The 9093-nt window shown below is 37.9% G+C and overlaps 1 long non-coding RNA gene across 2 annotated transcripts in view; it reads left to right on the forward strand.

The window, feature by feature from the left end:
* LOC138762854 (uncharacterized) overlaps window positions 1–7374 on the forward strand; it is a 37775-nt gene extending 30401 nt beyond the window's left edge. For both annotated transcript variants that reach the window (XR_011357209.1, XR_011357208.1), the window contains 3 exons: window positions 1581–1616; window positions 3083–3456; window positions 5430–7374. This is a non-coding gene — a long non-coding RNA (uncharacterized lncRNA). The remainder of the gene's footprint in view (window positions 1–1580; window positions 1617–3082; window positions 3457–5429) is intronic.
* Window positions 7375–9093: the final 1719 nt, after the last annotated feature.

Below are 9093 nucleotides of genomic sequence, written 5' to 3' on the forward strand. Positions count from 1 at the left end.
TAGTCCCTTTGTGCCCCTTTGCTGAACACCTTCACTCCATTTGCGCCAATGAGAGACCTCCTAGGAGCTAACCATTTCAGCTTTATGTCATACTCCCATACTCACATGTCTGTCCATGGCCTCATGCACTGTCCCACCACCCACAATTTGGAGGAACATCAACTGATTTTCAGTCTGGGCACTCTCCAGCCAGATGGCATTAACATTGACTTTTCCGATTTCTTCTAACCTGCTCTCCTCTTTCCCTTCCCCTTTCCAGTTCTCCTTCTCCTTTCCCTCTCTATTCACCTGGCCATCCCTCCTCTCCTTGATCACTGTTGCCCCCTCCATCTCTTCTCCACCTATCACCTCCTGCCTTTGGGACCACTCTTTGCCCCCTTACTCTTTTGTTTGGGCGCCTGCCAACATTTTTTCCACACCTTGATGGAGGGCACAAGCCCGAAACATCAGTTATGTATTTTTATCTTTATAAAGGACACTGATTGACGTGCTGAGTTTCTCCAGTTTTGTGTTTTTACTTCAACAAGGGCATCCACAGATTTTTGTGTTTTACATCTGTATCCTAATGCCGATGAAGCATCTTTTATGGCCAGAGTATATTGTGAAATATTCAACATTTCTTTCCAATTCTGCAACATGTAATCATTTGTTGCTTGAGCCCATTATTTCTCAGTTCCAGAGACTCACTTTTAGAACACACTGTAAATGTTTTTTGGCTGATTTTATTCAGGGCCTCAGCCCACAGGCATCACAATGTTATTCCTTTGACTCTCATTTGAAAATGTCCCTTATGGTGAGATGAACTCTCGCACAGAATAACTCTTACAAGGACAAAACATCTTCCATTCATTCTACAAATATTAATCACAGGAAGTTTATATTTGTCAGACATGCGGCATTCCAGTCCTCGATGTACTGGAGCAAGTCAGATGAAATTCATGACTATTAACACGCTGCCAACAACAAACTCATTTTGAAGTATTTCACTTTCTCTGACAATTTGGAACAGTTCGGATTCATTTGTTTTTGTCTCTGTATGAATGGTTCAATTATATTGAAAATCATTTTGTAAAATAGATTTAATTTTTTATTCTAGAATTCTAAAGCAGGATATCTAGATTTTTTGCAAGCGCAAATCCTGCTATTGTGCATTAGCTGGAGAGATGAAACATTTTATATTTCCAGGATTTATAAAAGGTGGATTAAAATCTAAATAAAATCCAGTGTGATTGTAGTATTGGTAGTAAGCAAAATGAGATCCTACACAATAAAACCTTTAGTTACTTGCTGTAGAGTTATAAATCATTATTTGTATAATGACCTGTTTTGAATTACTTATAAGGATAGACAACCAGTTTCAACAAAGCACGGAAATGTTCTTTTGAGATACAGGTGTCTGCATATAAATTACTTTTAATAATTTGGGTAGCCCGATTTGCAAGCAAATGTATCTATTTGAGCTTGATATTGTTTCAGAAAAGTCTTGTTAAACTTGTAAATGAACTGATTTAAATGATAAGATCATAAAGGAGTAAAAATAATTTTCTGAATTTTATCTTTTCTGTCTACACTTTTCACAGAGTGCTGATGTATTTAAGTAAAAGATTTTCCACCAGGTAAAACTGTACACAGTGAGTCTAATCCCAATGTCCAGAGGGTTCTATGGTATGATGCAGTATAAAATCTTGGTCATATCAGGAGTAATTCTTCAAAACCAGAAGATTCTTGAGTGACAACTGCAAAAAAAAAAGTGCTGTGTTTAAAGTTTGCCCACATTTCTGAGCTCCTTCAGGAAATTCAATTTTCATCATAGTTTATTTTGCCCTGGCACCTTTATCTTCACCTGAATTTACATCAACATTAGTCCAATGTGCAAAATTAATCTACAGTGAAATGTTTAACCTGACGTGGCTGAAAGACATCAATTTTTATTTTTCCACAGAAGAGCCCTATTTTCCCTCAAACTTTGCTAAAGAGCTATCATTCAAACTGCATTTTTGTCCTCAGCAATATCACACTTTCCTTCACTGATTTAAAGTCACAGCCCTTCTCAGCTTCTGAGCTTTAAGATACTTTCAAGTTACCGTTGCTGATCTTTGCCACAATTTAGGTCATCCAAACTTTGCTTTCAGTCCACAAGGATCGGTAACAAGGGCGTGGCACTTTCCCAAATTGGAGGCATTCAGGGACTTCTCTCATGTCCTTACTGAACCCTCGCTGCCAATTTTCTGCCAGGGTTGGGTGCCTGTCAATCCAGATGGCCTCTGTGGTCCCACTGTTTAAAGTGGGAAGTGGGTTTAATCCTGAATGGGTTGCTGTGTTTCCTCTCTGTGTTTCCTCCTTCCTGCTACATCTTGACTGATAGGTTAGTTGGCAGCTGTAAATCATTCTTTGTGCGCATAAGTGAGAGACAGAATGGGTGGCAGGTTGATAGGAATGTACGCAGAACCCACTGTGATTAGTGCAGGATGAGTCCAACTGAATGTTTGATGGTCAGCATGGATTTGATGGGCTTTCGTGCTGTATCAATCTCAGAACACATGCTTTATCAGCCCATCATGGGTCACGTTCCATCTTTGCAGCACCTACTTATTGAGTAGCAATAATCCCCTGTAGCTAGAAGAGGATTAATTCTATTGTGTCATTTGGGGAGTGTGGAATTGATGGAGAGGGATGAGTGTATGAGGGAGTCATAGAGGGAGCGGTCCCTACATAAGGCAGAGAGGTGAGAAAACTATTTGGAAGACAATACATTGGATGCAGAGGCTGGTGGGGTGGTAGGCAAGTCTAAAGGGGATTTTACGTTTGTTACGTCTGGAGGTAGAGGGGGCCAGGGCAGATGGGAGGGAAATGGAGGAGATGTGGGTGAGGGCTGAGTTGATGGTGGTGGAGGGGAAGCCACGTTTGTGGAAGAAGGCAAACATTCAGAAGATCTGACTTGAGAGATTGCACCTGAAATAAACTCTTTCTCTTCTGGCTATTCAAATATTGGTGTATTGTTTATATGTTCATGTTCTCTACATAGTTTGCCCATGAAAAGATAGAAAATAATCTAGATTTCTATCTCCTTTTTTTTTTAAAGGCATAAAACAATTTTAATCAGCATGATGTAAAACAATTTCAACCCGTTTTCATTGTCAAAGATGTTGCTTTTGTGTTGGATGCGTCTTTGGGGGATATAAAAATCACTAAGACTTCAATCAGTAGAAACAATGGTACACCGTCCTCAAATTTGGCTGCCCACAGAAATTTGCTTCAATCGTGACCGTACGCAAGCCAAGATCCGAACCAAACGAGATATAAACAACCCACCTGCTTATCCCATCGGGCGCGTGCTGCCATTGTGCATTTGCCTTAGCTGTCACCTCACAATCCAGTGAACCAAAGCAGAAGCAAAACCTCCATGATTCCAAGGGACCACCTGAGAGAAAGAATGGATTAATTAATTGATTAAAGGTTGGTGTTTTGCGAGTTGGTTCCTTTCATAATGAATTAACTTGGGTATCTTTAACACCTCGTGACATTAATCATTTGTCCAAAAGCCCATGACATTAAAAAAAATGTTGACTTTTATTGTTTGAATTGTGATATTTTAAACGTGTGGAACATCTTTGCATTTGTGCTTTATAATTTGAGTGCACTATCTAATTAATTATTGGACTCACACCTCCAGGTTCAGGAATAGTCGCTACCCCTCCTGAACAACAGACTCATTCAGAGACTCATTTAATATCTCTTTATTTTCTCATTATTTATTACTGAATATTTTTATTTTTCTCTATTTTCAGTCAGTTTGTTTACATTTCTTTATTTTGTTTATATTTCCTTCTTCTTCAGTGCAGTTTACAGCCACCAACAAGTAGAAATACTGCCTAGCCCATGGGGAAAAACCACCTCAGTGTTGCATGTGATGTCATGAATGTACTCTAACAATAAATTTGAACTTTGAACATCTTCAGATGAAACAAGCCTTATGTTGTTGATACCTGTTCAGTGGAGCAAACTCTATGGGCTGAATGGCCTACTTCTGCTCCCTTATCTTGTGATTGTAGACTGTTGTATAATGCACAAATAATTACATGCACTGAAATATCTGAATCTTTTCACTTATTACAAATATGCATAAACTTTTTTTAATTAGGATGCATGTATGTAACATGTTCGATAGTAGCAGAACAATAATTTTCTGGTTATTTTTCTCTCACCTTCCTTGGTTTCGTGAAGAGATTATAGGAATAAATGGAATCATCAGATAAACCCATCAACAGAAACGTCGATTTTGTTCAGTTAAAATGCCTTTATTCTCATAGATAATGAGAAAAACTTACCGATACATTAAAATCTGGAAAAGATGGCTCCAGGCTCCATTGCCGATCCAAACTCTCCTCATAACTGAATCATTTCATTGTTAGGCAACACTCTGGTGAATCTCATTTGCCCTCTCTCCAGTGCAATTATACTGTGTGACAACTAGAAATGCACAAAGTATTTCGAGCTGTCACCTAAGCCAAGATTTATAAAGTTATATTGCAACTTTTTTTCTTGTGCTCTGTGCCACATCGAATGAGGGGAAGCATCCCGATTGTCTCTTTCACCATTCTCTCTGTCTATACTGCCAATATGAGGGGTTGTTGGTCTAGTGCACCAAAGTCCCTTTGTTCCTCGATACTCCCCAGGAGTACCACTGTTTGGCCAACCCCTCAAAAATGCATCAGCTCGCACTTGTCAGAATTAAACTCTACCTGCCATTGCCCTGGCCATCATTCTGCAGCCTCCTTGCTATCAATAACACCAACTTTTCTTATGCATCTGTGTGTTTCATGTTGCAATCAAAAGGGCAGGAGAATGAATGGTGCAAAAACATCTGAGAACATTCAATCTGCAATAACAAAATCTCAATGTGATTATGACGATAATGAATTTACAAGGTGCATATACACTGACATTTTTACTTGCTCCAGCTGAACAGGTACTTTGTAAAAAAAAAATGACAAAACAACCAAAGATGACAATAAAATTAGAAATGGACAAGATTTTTAAAAATGATAGTCCGTAGGTAGTCAGAATCATCCTAGTGCAAAGGAAGGACTTTGTAATAGTGCAAGGTCGTCCTTGTGTGGTGTTGGAGAGAAATTCATGATTAGTGTAAAACAGGGAGGTTCAAGAGCCGATAGCTGTAGGAAAGAAATTGTTCTTGAACCTAGAGGTACGGGTTTTTCGGTTCAAGAATGAACAGGGATTTATTGTCAAACACATGGTTCAATGTACAAAACATTAATAACCCATGATCTATCTGCTCATGTCAATTCCTACATGAAGATAGTAAAATAATTATCACTTTAATTTGTGGTTGATTTATTACTCTGCACTAATGGAACCGCACAGCTCCTCTGATGCTCTTCTGTGCTTTTCTGCTCTTTTTATTTCAGACTCGTGTCACCTGAAAGCGTTGAGCTGACAGCCCAATGGGCAGGGTGTCATCTTCTCACCTCCTTCGATTGGATTGTCTGTGCATCTGGAAGCATTGCTTGATTCATCAACCTCCCTGGCATTTTGCATGCTCAGCATCTGAAGTAATGGAATGATTGTGGATGAACAATCTGAAGGGTCCAGTGGCAAACTGCAGTGAAGTATCACCGTTCTCTTGATGCACGGAGGCCTTTGCTGGCAGCTGATATCAAAGGAGACAACATCAATAGTTTAAGCAAGGGCGCCAGGGCTGAAGAGGTTGACTGTGCACTAATGAAGGGCTATCTAGTAGATAATGAGGAAAACTTACCGGATACATTAAATTCTGGAAAAGATGGCTCCAGGCTCCAAAAAGTAGATATAGACAAACTGAGATTTAGTTCTCAAGCTTATTAAATCTGAAATGGATTTTCTCTGTTGGTGGCATTCACTTTTAGCTGACACAAAGTAATTGCTTTATTCCCAATATCCATTGGAAAATATACTTTAAAAAATTCTTGTAAATTTAATCAAGGCAAAGTTTGAATTTGCAATAGTTTTCAAAGTCCTTAATTTAGAAACTTAAACGAAAGAAAAATTAAAGAGACACAAGATTTATTGTCACAAAAAAATTGACGTATTGGAAAACTACAGTAGGTGAAACAACATAAAAATAGTGGGACAGAAAGAAGGCAAAGAAGGGTCAGATATGAAGGAATTTATAAAAGGATGGATCCCGAAGGTGCTGGGAACGACAGATTCACATGAAGAAATAGAAATCGAAAGGGCGCATAGAGCGTTAGTACCGAAACCGCCACCACATCAAAAACTGAGATCCATATTGGTAAAATTTCTAAGATATAAGACGAGAGAAATCATACTGGAACAGGCAAGAAAGAAGGTTAGAGAAGACAATAAGCCGTTGGAATATAAGGGACAAAAAATATTTTTTTACCCAGACATAAGCTTCAAACTTTTAAAGAAATGGAAGGAATTCAACATGGCGAAAACAATCTTATGGAAGAAAGGGTATAACTTTATATTAAGACATCCAGCGGTATTCAAAGTATTTATTCCTGGGGAATGGAATAGACTGTTCTCGGACCCAAAGAAAGCCCAAGAATTTGCTGAACATTTGCAGGACAGGAAAAGAGAGGAGGAGGAGTGACAAGAAGGATGACTGGCAAGAAAATATGTAAAAATATAAAGTAAAGATAATGTATATATAAAGATTTAAAGATGGATAAGAGAAGGGGAAGAAGGGGAAAAAAGAGAGAGAGCTTTGTTATAAGTGTAGGAAAATAGTGTTCTCTGGGGGCTGGGAGGGGGGAGAATAATGGTCACTGCGAAATTGGCTGATGCTTGCGAGTAAGTTCTCAAAATGAATGGAAAGGGGAGTGTGGTTGCCATCAAGGGACAAGGGGAAATCCAAGGAGGGGAGGTTCATTTGGGGTTAAAGGGTGATTGCTTGTGGGGATTGTTGGGGTATTTCATGTCTTAAGTGCATTGTCATATATTGAGATTAAAAAGGAAAACTTAAAAAAACAGTAATGGAAAAAAGGGGATGGAGGTGGTGAAGAGGCAGAAAAGAAGTGAAAATAAAAATGTAAGATGGCCACATTGGACTATATAACTATAAACATTAACGGAATATATAACCAAGTTTAAGTGTATCCCATTGGGAAAAAAAAATCACATATAATTTAAAAGACAAAGTTACAATGTTTGAAAAAAACCTAGGAACCATATATGGAACCTAACAGAAAGAGCAGGCCTTGGACCACCACCACCCAAAATGATAAAGAAGATAAACATGATCAGATTTAATGTGAATAAGTAGATGATACGTCTTTTTTGTTTGTATTCCTTTTGTATAAAGATATTGTTTTATTGTATTTTATATATTCAATATTTACTGTTTTTGGAGGGGGTGGGAAGGGGGAAGGGAGGGATGGGGAAAAAAGAGAAAATGTCACTGTGAATATTTAAAGGGATGCATCTGTAAATATATTGGTTGATATGGTTCATAGTGCGATAAATAAAGAATTACCAAAAAAAAATTAGAAATTTACATGATGATGGAATATTGCCAGAAAAAAATGCAACTTGATATTCGACATCTTGTTCGTGACTTGTTTTCTTTTTAACTGACTTTAATAAGCATTGTAAAGATGACAAAATGACACCTAAAAATTGTTTTAAGAGGGAAGATGAATTATATAGACAATTTTCCTTAAATATTTCATGTTTTATATATTGTATTTCATATTTTCTTCTGGCTACCAATATTCAGTCCAACGCTGCATCTCAGACCATAGCCGATCAATCTCATTCCACATTTATTTCCCGATAATTTACTTTCTATTACATGCTTATCAACTCTATCCTGATTTTCCCACCATCCACCTGCATTAGGGGTAACACAGAGTCATCGATTAACCCGTCAACCAGCATGTGTTTGTGATGTGTTAGAAAACTGGAGCATCTGAGCTTTCACAAGGAAGATGTGTAGGCTCCCGACACACAACTCCAGAGGTCAGGGTCAAACCCAGATCACTGGAACTGTGCTGCAATGCAGCACTACCTGCTGCGCGATGATTCGGTGCTTTTGTCCGAGGCAAATCATGTGCAAAGGACTGAAACGACTGACGCGCACTTCAAGGATTTTAAAGTCAACAGCCCAATTTAGAACACAAATAAATGGGATACAAATAGTTTATTTTCACATTACTGTTTTTATTAACTTATCACCTTCTTTAGAACATCATAATTAACCTTTCCAATGCCAAACAACAACGGCCATGTGTACACAACACATCAGTTATATTTATATATATATATATATATATTTTTTTTTTTTAACCATGTCTACTTTTGTTTTATAAGTTACTACTCTTCAGTGAGGAAACTTCGAATGTGATTATTACACAAGGATGTTACCTGGAAGTGACAGTAAGAGTGGACATTTTCAACATGATTACATTGCTGCCAAGAATTTGATTTGTTTGCGTTCCTGAGCTTCATAATTTCTACGATACAGTGGGGCATAATCAAGGGGACAGGAAGTGTATTTTTCAATTTGGCTGATTTGGGTTTCCTTTGTGGGTGGTGCTTGCAATGTGTCAGGTTTCAGAAAGCATTTCATGAGTTGCCTTCTCATTTTAAATGATGCAGATAAGATTGAAATGAAACCATCTATTTCAAAAGCTAAACTAGAGTGAAAATCAGAGCAGGGACACAGGTTATGACTGCTTATCATTTCGAAGCAAACAAGAAGTGTCTGCAATGAAGAAAGGTGTCTTAAATTGACAATGGTTTTACAGATAGTTCAATACTTGTTATGACTCGTTTTACAGATGTTGATTCAAGTTCAGAGGAGATACCACAGAACCTGCCAATAAGCCAGTCAATGACTTTCATTTCAATCAATTACCTACCAAGTTCTTTTTGCCTTATTATATATGTACCTGAAATATGGGTATATCCTACTTTATGAAACTAGAGCGTTTCTTTGAAACCTTTCATAAGCCAAAATGGCGTCATGCAAAGACCTATTCACTACTATTGGAGACTATTTTTATAAAAGCGAAAACTCATTCAAAACCACTTCAAATCCTTTCATAAAAGTGAACGCCGCTTTCTTCA

Source organism: Narcine bancroftii, chromosome 5 (genome assembly GCF_036971445.1).
Source record: "Narcine bancroftii isolate sNarBan1 chromosome 5, sNarBan1.hap1, whole genome shotgun sequence".
NCBI classification, from domain to species: Eukaryota; Metazoa; Chordata; class Chondrichthyes; order Torpediniformes; family Narcinidae; genus Narcine; species Narcine bancroftii.